This window comes from Nerophis lumbriciformis, linkage group LG18 (genome assembly GCF_033978685.3).
Source record: "Nerophis lumbriciformis linkage group LG18, RoL_Nlum_v2.1, whole genome shotgun sequence".
NCBI classification, from domain to species: domain Eukaryota; kingdom Metazoa; phylum Chordata; class Actinopteri; order Syngnathiformes; family Syngnathidae; genus Nerophis; species Nerophis lumbriciformis.
The window spans coordinates 42,097,501-42,112,558 of NC_084565.2; the positions used below are offsets into that span (position 1 = coordinate 42,097,501).

The window sequence follows — 15,058 nt, forward strand, 5'->3', positions numbered from 1 at the left end:
CAAATGTTCTAAAATTTAAAAAAAATCGCAAGTAAAAAAAATCATTTTCTGCAATTACAAAAAAATTTGAAATTTAAAAAAATATTTAAAAATATAAAAATGTTCTGCAAGTGAAAATGATTCGCAAGTTAAAAAAAATAATTCTGCAATTTAAAAAAAATTTGCAACTAAAAAAAAAACATTTTAATAAAAAAAATGATTGGCAAGTAAAACCAAATGTTCTTAAATTTAAAAAAAATCGCAAGTAAAAAAAATCATTTTCTGCAATTACAAAAATTTTTGAAATTTAAGAAAATATTTAAAAATATTCTGCAAGTGAAAATGATTCGCAAGTTAAAAAAAAATAATTCTGCAATTAAAAAAATATTTGCAAATAAAAAAAATGATTGGCAAGTAAAACCAAATGATGTTCAATTTTTAAAAAAAATCGCAATTAAAGAAAAAAAAAAATTTCTGCAATTACAAATTTCGAAATTTAAAAAACTTTACTGACAAAAAAACGATTAAAAAATGACGTTCTGCAACTGAAAACGATTCGCAAGTTAAAAAAAATAATTCTGGAATTAAAAATATTTGCAAGTAAAACAAAAAAAAACTTTAATAAAAAAATTATTGGCAAGTAAAACCAAATGTTGTTCAATTTAAAAAAAAATCGCAAGTAAAGAAATTTTTTTTTCTGCAATTACAAATAATTTCGAAATTTAAAAAACTATACTGACAAAAAAACGATTAAAAAATATAAAAAAATGAAGTTCTGCAACTGAAAACGATTCGCAAGTTAAAAAAAATAATTCTGGAATTAAAAATATTTGCAAGTAAAACAAAAAAAAACTTTAATAAAAAAATGATTGGCAAGTAAAAAATATATTTGCAAGTAAAAACCAAGTAAGAACAATTAGTACATATACAAGTTTTCTGCAAGTAAAAATAAATAATTTTCTGCAATTCAAAAATATATTAAGTAAAAAAGATAACTGCGAGTAAAAACGATTAGTAAACATAAAAACAGTAGAAAAACACTATTTACACTAAGTAAAAACATAAATAAAATTATGCAATTACAAAAAGGAATCACAACTATAAAAAGTATTTTCTTAAAATGAGATTTGCAAGTAAAAAAAAAAACATTTGTAAACAAAACAATAACCAAGTAAGAACAATTAGTACATATAAAAGTTTTCTGCAAGTAAAAATAAATAATTTTCTGCAATTCAAAAATATATTAAGTAAAAAAGATAACTGCGAGTAAAAATCGATTAGTAAACATAAAAACAGTAGAAAAACACTATTTACACTAAGTAAAAACATAAATAAAATTATGCAATTACAAAAAGGAATCACAACTATAAAAAGTATTTTCTTAAAATGAGATTTGCAAGTAAAAAAAAAAACATTTGTAAACAAAACAATAACCAAGTAAGAACAATTAGTACATATAAAAGTTTTCTGCAAGTAAAAATAAATAATTTTCTGCAATTCAAAAATATATTAAGTAAAAAAGATAACTGCGAGTAAAAACGATTAGTAAACATAAAAACAGTAAGTAAAAACATAAATAAAATTATGCAATTACAAAAAGGAATCACAACTATAAAAAGTATTTTCTTAAAATGAGATTTGCAAGTAAAAAAAAAAACATTTGTAAACAAAACAATTTTCTGCAATTAAAAAGCGATTTGCATATAAAACACATTAATAAAAACAATTTGAAAGTATAAATACTATTTCAATTAAAAAAACATTTGCAAATGAACAATTTTCTTCCATTAAAAAAAGCGATTCACAACTATTAAAACCATTTTCTTCAATTAAACAATTTGCAAGTCAAAACACTATTTTCTTCAATAAAAAAAACAAATGTATAAAAAAAACGAATTTCTTTAAAAAACGTTTTACTTCTTTTTTTTAACTATTTGCAAGTATAAAAATATTTTTATTCAATTAAAAAAACGATTTACAAATATTTAAAAAAAAATGTTTTAAGTTGAAACTTGTGCGCGCCACACACTTGCAATCAGAGCAAGTGTAATTCACCACTCCACGACAGGTGGTGCTGCTGAGCCAATTTAAAGCCGTCAAGCTACTGTTATTTGCGCATGGTGCCGTCCATCCAAAAAATAAAGAAGAAGCAGGGTGGGGAGTAAAACGGCGGACAGAAAAGAGGGGACGCTTACAGGTTAACTTACAGGTTGTGATTGTTTCCACTATTTTCTGTCCGCCATTTTAATCGTTTTTTTAATTTTAAAAGTTTTCTGCTTGTGAATCGTGTTTTCGATTAAAGAAAATTGCTATTTTACTTGCGGATCGTGGACGTGAGTAAGAACATTTTTGTGTGTTTGTGGAGTTTTGCTAGTTGTTTCACTCCATAAGTGGTGCAGAAGTACATGAGAACAGCCTATTGTGCCTCCAGTCCACTAGTTGGCAGTAGTGTACATTTTATAGGCGTGAAGGAGAGGGCTTCAAACAAACGTTGCCAGACTTACAATAATGTCCCCTTCTGTGTAATCAGTATTTCATTTAAAAAAAATACATTAAGTTCAATAATTTGGCTTTTATGTATTTTTTAAAATACTTTATTTATTGCATATTGTTCTTTCCTGCCATGTTGTTGTGTTCAAACAGTGCTGTTATAGAAGTTATTGTTACAGGTAAAACTACATCCTAAGCTGTATAGTACACGGTCTATGGTAATATTTTGCAGTAGCAGATGATCCTAAACTATGCCAGATGAATGAATTAATTAAATAAGTTTATTTCGGTCATATAATCAACCATTAACCATTTTGTATGACCATGCTTAACAGTACGGATTATACATATTTAACAATCATACACATTTACACCATACTTGCCAACCCTCCCGAATTTTCCGGGAGACTCCCGAAATTCAGCGCCTCTGCCGAAAACCTCCCGATTTTCAGCCGGAGCTGGAGACCACGCCCCCTCCAGCTCCATGCGGACCTGAGTGAGGACAGCCTTGACGGGAGGACAACAGGGTGACAAGAACTAAATCATCCAGACTAGAGATAAATTGTATTATTATGTTTATCTTACCTAAAAATAAATATATTTGTTAATTAAAAAAAAAAAAAAACTAAATACATTTTTACTATATTTTGCTAAAAACATCAAAATTAATTTTATTTTTATTTGTATTTTTTCTGACTCCTTATTACATCCAGCCATAGAATTATACATTAAAATAAACATATTTGAAATAATTAATTTTAAATTATCATAATAATTAATTTAAAATGACCATATTTAATTATTAAAATAATTGCTTGTTTATCAACAACTTTAGCATTTTATTCATTACATTTTGAAGCTCTCAGAAGCCAAGTTATGTTATATTCCTTAATATTTATTTATGCAAGTTTGAAGTATCAATTATCCAAACACAGTTTTGTTTGCTTATTTTCAGGATGTATATATATATATCTATATATATATATATAGATATATATATATGTCTTAATAAGGTTATCCAAAAAATAGTGCTCGATACCGTAGTAGAGCGCAATATATGTATGTGTGGGAAAAAAAATCACAAGACTATTTCATCTCTACAGGCCTGTTTCATGAGGGGGGGTTCCCTCAATCATCAGGAGATTTTAATGGGAGCATTCACATACCATGGATTATATAGGGCACAGAGTGGGTGGGTACAGGCTGGCGTACGGGCGTGGTGATTGGCTCATGTGTTACCTAGGAGGTGTTTCCGTCTATGGCGGCATGCTGTAACAATTTCGCTGCGCTTGTTGAGGGATGACAGGTCTGGACGGTAAATAATAAACAGTTTCTCTTTCAAGCATAGGTTGCATCTTTTATTACCACTATTGTAAGGTGTGCTGGATGCAAGAATTTGCCATGTTATTGAATATTCAACATTATTGTCTTTGAGGTCCCAAATGTGTTTGCTGAGTTCTGTGGTATTTCGCAGGTTTTTGTTCCTGAAAGAAGCCTTGTGATTGTTCCATCTGGTTTTGAATTCTCCCTCGGTTAATCCTACATATGTGTCGGATGTGTTAATGTCCTTGCGTATTACCTTAGATTGGTAGACAACTGATGTTTGTAAGCACCCCCCCGTTGAGAGGGCAATCAGGTTTCTTTCGACAGTTACAGCCTTTGTTGGTTTTGGAGTCGCACTGTCTGGGGGTCGACGGCTCATTTGCAATTGTTTTGTTGTGGTTTGAGATGATTTGTCGTATATTGTTCATGCAGCTGTAGCTCAATTTAATGTTGTTCTTGTTGAATACTTTTCTTAGGGTGTTGTCTTTGGGAAAGTGTTTGTCAATCAGATTAAGGAATTTGTGTCCAATGTTAGTTGAGACGTTTTTGCTGTATGGGGGGTTGTACCAGATGATGTCGTTCCGTTTTCTGTTCTTTTTTGGCTGGTTTCCTGGCGTGGGTTCATAGGTGAGGGTGAAATTGTATCCGCTTTCATCAAGGACTTTTTGGTACGGGGGGGTTGCTTGGTCAAATTCAGCTTTGCTAGATGACAGCATCGATAGCCTTTTATTAATTCCGGTAGGTATTCTTTTCGTGGTGGTGGGTGGGTGGTTGCTGTCATGGTGCACGTATTGGAGTGTTGTGTTGGGTTTCGTGAATGGTTGGTAGCTGTTATTTCTCAGGTTGAAAGTGACGTCGAGGAAGTTGACGGTTTGCTTGTTGGCTTCAATCGTGATCCGTAGGCCGTTCTCTTTGAAAATTTGGCATATGCGCTTCTTGGTATTCTCGCTGCTCCTTGGCGAGGCGCGACACACTGCCAGTATATAAACCATGGTATGTGAATGCTCCCATTAAAATCTCCTGATGATTGAGGGAACCCCCTCATGAAACAGGCCTGTAGAGATAGTCTTGTGATTTTTTTTCCCACACATACATATATTGCGCTCTACTACGGTATCGAGCACTATTTTTTGGATAACCTTATTAAGACATATATATATATATATATATATGTATGAAATACTTGACTTGGTGAATTCTAGCTGTAAATATACTCCTCCCCTCTTAACCACGCCCCCAACCACGCCCCGCTCCACCCCCGACCACGCCCCCCAACCCCACCTCCCGAAATCGGAGGTCTCAAGGTTGGCAAGTATGTCATAGTAGCACGCTTTGTGTATTATTCTAATGACCCTTTTTTGAAGTTTAATTATTGGGTCTATGTTTGTTCTATAAACATTTCCCCAAACTTCAACACAATATGTTAAATATAAAAAGAATAATATAACATATGCAGACATTTCTTATTCAGCATGTGTTTTACTTTATAAAGAATAGCAATGGATTTGGATATTTTTCCCTTTATATATTCAATATGCAGTTTCCAACATAATTTATGATCAATTATTATACCCAGATCGGATAAATATGCGATAATTTCCCTTAAAACATCTTAAATTTCGGCTTCTGGTACAATTATTTGCAGAGGTGGGTAGTAACGCGCTACATTTACTCCGTTACATCTACTTGAGTAACTTTTGGGATAAATTGTACTTCTAAGAGTAGTTTTAATGCAACATACTTTTACTTGAGTATATTTATAGAGAAGAAACGCTACTTTTACTCCGCTACTTTTACTCCGCTACTTTTATCTCCATTCAGCTCGCTACTCGCTACTCATTTTTATCGATCTGTTAATGCACGCTTTGTTTGTTTTGGTCTGTCAGACAGACCTTCATAGTGCCTGCGTTTCAACAAATACAGTCACTGGTGACGTTCACTCCGTTCCACCAATCAGATGCAGTCACTGGTGACGTTGGACCAATCAAACAGAGCCAGGGGTCACATGACCTGACTTAAACAAGTTGAAAAACTTATTCGGGTGTTACTATTTAGTGGTCAATTGTACGGAATATGTACTGTACTGTGCAATCTACTAATAAAAGTTCCAATCAATCAATCAAAAATGTGAAGGAAAAAAGACAATTTTTTTATTTCAACCGTACTTCCCGTCAAAAGCCTAAAGACTGACTGCACAGTTCCTGTCTTCACAATAAAAGTGCCGCTCCATCGCGCCTGCGCTTTCAAAATAAGAGTCTCCGAAAGCCAGCGCAAACAAGGTAGCAAGCTACGGTGTTTGCCGCCAATGTATTTCTTGTAAAGTGTATGGAAACGAATATGGAAGCTGGACAAATAAGATGCCAAAAACCAACCACTTTCATGTGGTATTAGACAGAAAGGAAGACTTTTTTTCTCTTCCATTCGAAAATGTGGACGTTATCATCACTACGGTCTGATTCCAATCAATGCAAGTCATCAGAATCAGGTAATACACCAACTTATATTCTTGTCTTCATGAAAGAAAGGAATCTATATGTGTTAAACATGCATGTATATTCATTAAAACACCTTTAACATGTAAACAAAAACGGCAAAATAAATAAATATAAATTATATATATATATATATATATATATATATATATATATATATATATATATATATATATATATATATATATGATATGTGTGTGTATGTTACTCATTAGTTACTCAGTATTTGAGTAGTTTTTTCACAACATACTTTTTACTTTTACTCAAGTAAATATTTGGGTGACTACTCCTTACTTTTACTTGAGTATTAAATCTCTAAAGTAACAGTACTCTTACTTGAGTACAAATTCTGGCTACTCTACCCACCTCTGATTATTTGTCATCTCCCACCTGGCAACGCTGAAAGCAGCCCCAAAATGGCGGCTGTCCTGCCTCAAGATTTCAAATATGTCCAATTTGCTTCCAAAAAGAAACGACTACACGTTCAAAATGTAAGTAAAGTGTATTCATTTGTTCGAACCGCGAACGTTAAAACCTTAGCATTTCTGTAACAATATATCAGTAATGTTAGCATGTAGCCAGCTAGCATGGTCATTTCCCACACTTTCTGGCCGCAGATGTGTTTAAACATGGCGAGACGGCAGTTAGAGAGAGACAATAGTGATAATAAAAGTGTAAGACGTGTTATGATTCCCACATTGTGATGTTGTTGCTAACACAACAAAGTCCTGGTTCAATATAATCCTCTTTCTGTGCGAGGCTAATATGCTAACAGACGCCTAGCATGACAAGCTAATCTTCTTGTTTTCCTTTGAATGTTTAAATGTCAGTCAGGCTCACGTTAAGAGCCTCCTACCTTCATTCCTGCCTTCATTCCTGCCTTCCTCGCCCTCCCACCAAGCGAGGACTGACGTGGATTATTTCTTTATTCATGCCAACATAAACTGTCATCCCTCTTTTCTCTCTCTCTCTCTCTCTCTCTGAGGCGCCAACATTTATTTGCCTGCAAAACTGCGACGCCGGCAAGTTTGATCTGGTAAGTCTTCATTTTTTGCTCTCACTTTTGGAATTGTCTGATGACACGTTAAATTAAAGCTGCAAGCAGCATTGGTCGGGCCCGCGTATTTGGCAGGTGCTAGTCCTAAGTGTCCCAATACTTTTGTCTACTTTTAGTCTGAAGTGTCCCAAGACTTTTGTCTAGTGTACCTACCTTGTCTGCATTGTGTGGGCACGTTGGTGCTTCCTGCTTTTAAGCAGCCATCTTAAAAAAACAGCAGCGCAGCAGCATCAGCGCGGCGGGTCTTTGAAGGGTCATAAAATCAAAACCGGAGCAGGTATTAAAACTCTGTTCTGTTATTTTATACACAAGGGTTTAATCTCTCCTGTGTTAGTTTGAAGCCGAAACGACAAACGCGCTCAGAGGAGATAGTTTTTGAAGGAAGGTGACCGGTTTTTACAAAAAATTTGTTTTGAAGGGGGAATAGCAAACTTCCTGTTGATTTTTGCTGGGGGTTGTGTTTTTGTTTCATGTCTCTCCGACCTTCCCGGTAGGAGTTAGAGGCAGTTTTGTCATTTTTTCTTCTTCCGAGGAGCAGTTTTTTCTCCGTTTTATTCAAAAATTGCTCAAGAGCGCAATTTTTAAATTTGGGGTTAGTTTTTTTTTTATTATATCGCAACTTTTGCCAGTCTTGATGTGTGTGTTCAGTTTGGTGAGTTTTGAAGCATGTTAAGGGGGTCAAATTACAGCTCAAAGTTGTTTTTAGTACTTTTTTGTCTTGAAGGGGGAATTGCCAACTTCCTGTTGATTTTTGCCCGAGGATATATTATGAAAGGTAGGTGTAAGTCAGACCTACATAGAGGTTTTTGTTTCATGTCTCTCCAACCTTCCTAGTGGGAGTTACAGGCAGTCTAGTTTTTTTTTTCCTAGGGGGCGCTAGAGCGCGATTTTTATTTTTGGGGTTTGGTTTTTTTATCAAAAGGCAATTTTCACAGGTCCTGACGTGTGCGTCAAATATGGTGAGTTTTGAAGCATGTTAAGTGGGTCAAATTACAGTTTGTTGTGGCGGCGGAGGAATAAAGAATAATTAAAGCTGCAAGCAGCATTGGTCGGGCCCGCGTATTTGGCAGGTGCTAGTCCTAAGTGTCCCAATACTTTTGTCTACTTTTAGTCTGAAGTGTCCCAATACTTTTGTCTAGTGTACCTACGTAGTCCGCATTGTGTGGGCACGTTGGTGCTTCCTGCTTTTAAGCAGCCATCTTAAAAAAACAGCAGCGCAGCAGCATCAGCGCGGCGGGTCTTTGAAGGGTCATAAAATCAAAACCGGAGCAGGTATTAAAACTCTGTTCTGTTATTTTATACACAAGGGTTTAATCTCTCCTGTGTTAGTTTGAAGCCGAAACGACAAACGCGCTCAGAGGAGATAGTTTTTGAAGGAAGGTGACCGGTTTTTACAAAATATTTGTTTTGAAGGGGGAATAGCAAACTTCCTGTTGATTTTTGCTGGGGGTTGTCAATTTATGAAATGTAGGTCTAAGTGAGACCTACGGAGAGGTTTTTGTTTCATGTCTCTCCGACCTTCCCGGTAGGAGTTACAGGCAGTTTTGTCATTTTTTCTTCTTCCGAGGAGCAGTTTTTTCTCCGTTTTATTCAAAAATTGCTCAAGAGCGCAATTTTTAAATTTGGGGTTAGGTTTTTTTTATTAAATCGCAACTTTTGCCAGTCCTGATGTGTGCGTTCAGTTTGGTGAGTTTTGAAGCATGTTAAGGGGGTCAAATTACAGCTCAAAGCTGTTTTTAGTACTTTTTTGTCTTGAAGGGGGAATTGCCAACTTCCTGTTGATTCTTGCCCGAGGATATACGATTATGAAAGGTAGGTGTAAGTCAGACCTACATAGAGGTTTTTGTTTCATGTCTCTCCAACCTTCCTAGTGGGAGTTACAGGCAGTCTAGTTTTTTTTTTCCTAGGGGGCGCTAGAGCGCAATTTTTATTTTTGGAGTTTGGTTTTTTTATCAAAAGGCAATTTTCGCAGGTCCTGACGTGAGCGTCAAATATGGTGAGTTTTGAAGCATGTTAAGTGGGTCAAATTACAGTTTGTTGTGGCGGCGGAAGAATAAAGAATAATTAAAGCTGCAAGCAGCATTGGTCGGGCCCGCGTATTTGGCAGGTGCTAGTCCTAAGTGTCCCAATACTTTTGTCTACTTTTAGTCTGAAGTGTCCCAAGACTTTTGTCTAGTGTACCTACCTTGTCTGCATTGTGTGGGCACGTTGGTGCTTCCTGCTTTTGAGCAGCCATCTTAAAAAAACAGCACCGCAGCAGCATCAGCGCAGCGGGTCTTTGAAGGGTCATAAAATCAAAACCGGAGCAGTTATAAAAAAAGCGTTTCTGTTGTTGTAATCACAAGGGTTCAATCTCTCTCCTGTGTTAGTTTGAAGGCGAAACGACAAACGCGCTCAGAGGAGATAGTTTTTGAAGGAAGGTGACCGGTTTTTACAAAAAATTTGTTTTGAAGGGGGAATAGCAAACTTCCTGTTGATTTTTGCTGGGGGTTGTCAATTTATGAAATGTAGGTCTAAGTGAGACCTACGGAGAGGTTTTTGTTTCATGTCTCTCCGACCTTCCCGGTAGGAGTTACACGCAGTTTTGTCATTTTTTTCTTCCGAGGAGCAGTTTTTTCTCCGTTTTATTCAAAAATTGCTCAAGAGCGCAATTTTTAAATTTGGGGTTAGGTTTTTTTTTATTATATCGCAACTTTTGCCAGTCCTGATGTGTGTGTTCAGTTTGGTGAGTTTTGAAGCATGTTAAGGGGGTCAAATTACAGCTCAAAGAGGCAAAAGTGACTGTTTTTAGTACTTTTTTGTCTTGAAGGGGGAATTGCCAACTTCCTGTTGATTTTTGCCCGAGGATATACAATTATGAAAGGTAGGTGTAAGTCAGACCTACATAGAGGTTTTTGTTTCATGTCTCTCCAACCTTCCTAGTGGTAGTTACAGGCAGTCTAGTTTTTTTTTTCCTACGGGGCGCTAGAGCGCAATTTTTATTTTCGCAATTTTCGCAGGTCCTGACGTGTGCGTCAAATATGGTGAGTTTTGAAGCATGTTAAGTGGGTCAAATTACAGTTTGTTGTGGCGGTGGAAGAATAAAGAATAATAAAACCTTACAAATACAATAGGTCCTTATGTCCCATTGCATAAGGACTCCCTTTGGGAGTCCTTATACAATGGGCCATGCGGGCCCTAATAATCAATACGATTCAAAAACAACAGAGACTCGATTAGGTATCAATTAACGTGGTATCAATTAACGTGGACCCCAGTGACGTGCGGTGAGGTTCATGACTGGTGAGGCACTGACTTCATCACAGTCAGATTTACAAACATATGAACCCTAAAGAGTACCGTATTTTCCGCACTATAAGCCGCCCCGGATTATTAGCCGCACCTTCAATGAATGGCATATTTCATAACTTTGTCCACCAATAAGCCGCCCCGGACTATAAGCCGCGCCTACGCTGCACTAAAGGGAATGTCAAAAAAACAGTCAGATAGGTCAGTCAAACTTTAATAATATATTAAAAACCAGCGTTCTAACAACTCTGTTCACTCCCAAAATGTACGCAAATGTGCAATCACAAACATAGTCAAATTCAAAATAGTGCAGAGCAATAGCAACATAATGTTGCTCGAACGTTAATGTCACAACACACAAAATAAACATAGCGCTCACTTTCTGAAGTTATTCTTCATTCGTAAATCCTTCGTCTTCGGTGTCCGAAGTGAAAAGTTGGGCAAATGTGAGATCCAAAATGGCCGGTTCCATCTCGTCGAAGTCATCGGAGTCAGTGTCACTGTTATCCAGCAGTTCTGTGAATCCTGCCTTCCGGAAAGCTCGGACCACAGTTGTGACCGAAATATCTGCCCAGGCATTTACGATCCACTGGCAGATGTTGGCGTCGTCTGGCGCTGCCTCCCTGTCTTAGTGAATGTGTGTTCGCCTTCTGTCATCCATTGTTCCCACGCAGTTAGCAGTCTAGCTTCGAATGCCCTGTTGACACCAATATCTAGCGGCTGGAGGTCTTTTGTCAATCCACCCGGAATGACGGCGAGTATTGAATTAAGCGCGTAAGCGTGTCTCTTAATGTGATGTTATGAGCTAGCAAATATAACAACTACACTACCCAGCATGCAACGATAGTTACGAGCATGCGCGGTAGCCCTGAGAAGCGTTGTTGTATGCTGGCAGTTAGAATGTGGTTATGAGCACGCTGTGAGTAAACGTTGAGAACTCAGTTAACACGCCTCGTCTGCATTATTTATAATTAGACAGACAACACACTTAATAGGAGCCATTTTGGGGTCTTTACATAAACACACAAATGGAAATGAAACGTCACATATCCCAGCATGCACCGCGCGCTTCTTCTTCTTCTTCCGGGGGCGGGTGGTTGCTTACAGTACAAGAAGAAGCGCTTCCTGTTCTATGGGGGCGGGTGCTTACCTTGGCGGTTGCTTGCGTAGAAGAAGAAGCGCTTCCTGCTCTACCGGGAAAAAAGATGGCGGCTGTTTACTAATTTAAAAAAAAAAATGTTGTGTACAGTAAAAACACAAATGTAAATTTTACAGTAAAATTCCGGTTAACAGAGCCTTTTTTTTTTTTTTTTTACCATAAAAACAGCAGTACTGTTTTTCCATTTACAGTAATATACACTACATTTTGAGATGAAATTATTGCAACTTACCATATTTTTTTTTTTACAATTTAGTTTAAAAAAAAATCTACTAAATAAAAAAAAAAAAGTTGTTTACAGTAAAAACACAAATGTAAATTTTACAGTAAAATTCTGGTTAACAGAGCCTTTTTTTTTTTTTTTTTTTTACCATAAAAACAGCAGTACTGTTTTTCCATTTACAGTAATATACACTACATTTTGAGATAAAATTATTGCAACTTACCATATTTTTTTTACAATTTAGTTTAAAAAAAAATCTACTAAATAAAAAAAAAAAAATGTTGTTTACAGTAAAAACACAAATGTAAATTTTACAGTAAAATTCTGGTTAACAGAGCCTTTTTTTTTTTTTTTTTTTTTTACCATAAAAACAGCAGTACTGTTTTTCCATTTACAGTAATATACACTACATTTTGAGATAAAATTATTGCAACTTACCATATTTTTTTTTACAATTTAGTTTAAAAAAAAATCTACTAAATAAAAAAAAAAAATGTTGTTTACAGTAAAAACACAAATGTAAATTTTACAGTAAAATTCTGGTTAACAGAGCCTTTTTTTTTTCCTTTTTTTTTTTACCATAAAAACAGCAGTACTGTTTTTCCATTTACAGTAATATACACTACATTTTGAGATAAAATTATTGCAATTTACCATATTTTTTTTTACAATTTAGTTTAAAAAAAAATCTACAAAAAAAAAAAATGTTGTTTACAGTAAAAACACAAATGTAAATTTTACAGTAATATTCTGGTTAACAGAGCCTTTTTTTTTTTTTTTTTTGGACCAACATGCCTTGACTAGGGATCCATCCATCCATTTTCTAACTAAGTGTATCTTGTGTTTTTTTATGTTGATTTAATAACATTAAATAAATAGATTTTAAAAAAAAATGGCAGCTCAGGTGCCAAAATTTTACTGTTAAAAAAAAAAAAAAAATGTTTACAGTAAAAACACAAATGTAAATTTTACAGTAAAATTCCGGTTAACAGAGCCTTTTTTTTTCTTCTTTTTTTTTTTTACCATAAAAACAGCAGTACTGTTTTTCCATTTACAGTAATATACACTACATTTTGAGATAAAATTATTGCAACTTACCATATTTTTTTTTACAATTTACTTTAAAAAAAAATCTACTAAATAAAAAAAAAAAAAAATGTTGTTTACAGTAAAAACACAAATGTAAATTTTACAGTAAAATTCCGGTTAACAGAGCCTTTTTTTAATTTATTTTTTTACCATAAAAACAGCAGTACTGTTTTTCCATTTACAGTAATATACACTACATTTTGAGATGAAATTATTGCAACTTACCATATTTTTTTTTTTACAATTTAGTTTAAAAAAAAATCTACTAAATAAAAAAAAAAAAAAATGTTGTTTACAGTAAAAACACAAATGTAAATTTTACAGTAATATTCTGGTTAACAGAGCCTTTTTTTTTTTTTTTTTTTTTTACCATAAAAACAGCAGTACTGTTTTTCCATTTACAGTAATATACACTACATTTTGAGATGAAATTATTGCAACTTACCATATTTTTTTTTTTACAATTTAGTTTAAAAAAAAATCTACTAAATAAAAAAAAAAAAATGTTGTTTACAGTAAAAACACAAATGTAAATTTTACAGTAAAATTCTGGTTAACAGAGCCTCTTTTTTTTTTTACCATAAAAACAGCAGTACTGTTTTTCCATTTACAGTAATATACACTACATTTTGAGATAAAATTATTGCAACTTACCATATTTTTTTTTACAATTTAGTTTTTAAAAAAATCTACAAAAAAAAAAAAAAAATGTTGTTTACGGTAAAAACACAAATGTAAATTTTACAGTAAAATTCTGGTTAACAGAGCCTTTTTTTTTTTTTTTTTTTTTTTTTTTTTTTTTAACCATAAAAACAGCAGTACTGTTTTTCCATTTACAGTAATATACACTACATTTTGAGATAAAATTATTGCAACTTACCATATTTTTTTTTACAATTTAGTTTAAAAAAAAATCTACAAAAAAAAAAAAATGTTGTTTACAGTAAAAACATAAATGTAAATTTTACAGTAATATTCTGGTTAACAGAGCCTTTTTTTTTTTTTTTTTTTTTAACCATAAAAACAGCAGTACTGTTTTTCCATTTACAGTAATATACACTACATTTTGAGATAAAATTATTGCAACTTACCATATTTTTTTTTACAATTTAGTTTAAAAAAAAATCTACTAAATAAAAAAAAAAAATGTTGTTTACAGTAAAAACACAAATGTAAATTTTACAGTAAAATTCTGGTTAACAGAGCCTTTTTTTTTTTTTTTTTTTTTTTTTTACCATAAAAACAGCAGTACTGTTTTTCCATTTACAGTAATATACACTACATTTTGAGATAAAATTATTGCAACTTACCATATTTTTTTTTACAATTTAGTTTTTAAAAAAATCTACAAAAAAAAAAAAAAATGTTGTTTACAGTAAAAACACAAATGTAAATTTTACAGTAATATTCTGGTTAACAGAGCCTTTTTTTTTTTTTTTTTACCATAAAAACAGCAGTACTGTTTTTCCATTTACAGTAATATACACTACATTTTGAGATAAAATTATTGCAACTTACCATTTTTTTTTTTACAATTTAGTTTAAAAAAAAATCTACTAAAAAAAAAAAAATGTTGTTTACAGTAAAAACACAAATGTAAATTTTACAGTAAAATTCTGGTTAACAGAGCCTTTTTTTTTTTTTTTTAATTTTTATGCCATAAAAACAGCAGTACTGTTTTTCCATTTACAGTAATATACACTACATTTTGAGATAAAATTATTGCAACTTACCATATTTTTTTTTACAATTTAGTTTAAAAAAAAATCTACTAAATAAAAAAATAAAAAAAGTTGTTTACAGTAAAAACACAAATGTAAATTTTACAGTAAAATTCTGGTTAACAGAGCCTTTTTTTTTTTTTTTTTTTTTTGGACCAACATGCCTTGACTAGGGATCCATCCATCCATTTTCTAACTAAGTGTATCTTGTGTTTTTTATGTTGATTTAATAATATT

At 33.3% G+C, this 15,058-nt stretch overlaps 1 long non-coding RNA gene across 1 annotated transcript in view; it reads left to right on the forward strand.

Annotated features, from left to right (window-relative positions):
* LOC140679542 (uncharacterized) overlaps nt 1-2,843 on the forward strand; it is a 264,689-nt gene extending 261,846 nt beyond the window's left edge. Inside the window, exon 2 of the long non-coding RNA XR_012050964.1 lies at nt 2,637-2,843. This is a non-coding gene — a long non-coding RNA (uncharacterized lncRNA). The remainder of the gene's footprint in view (nt 1-2,636) is intronic.
* Nucleotides 2,844-15,058: the final 12,215 nt, after the last annotated feature.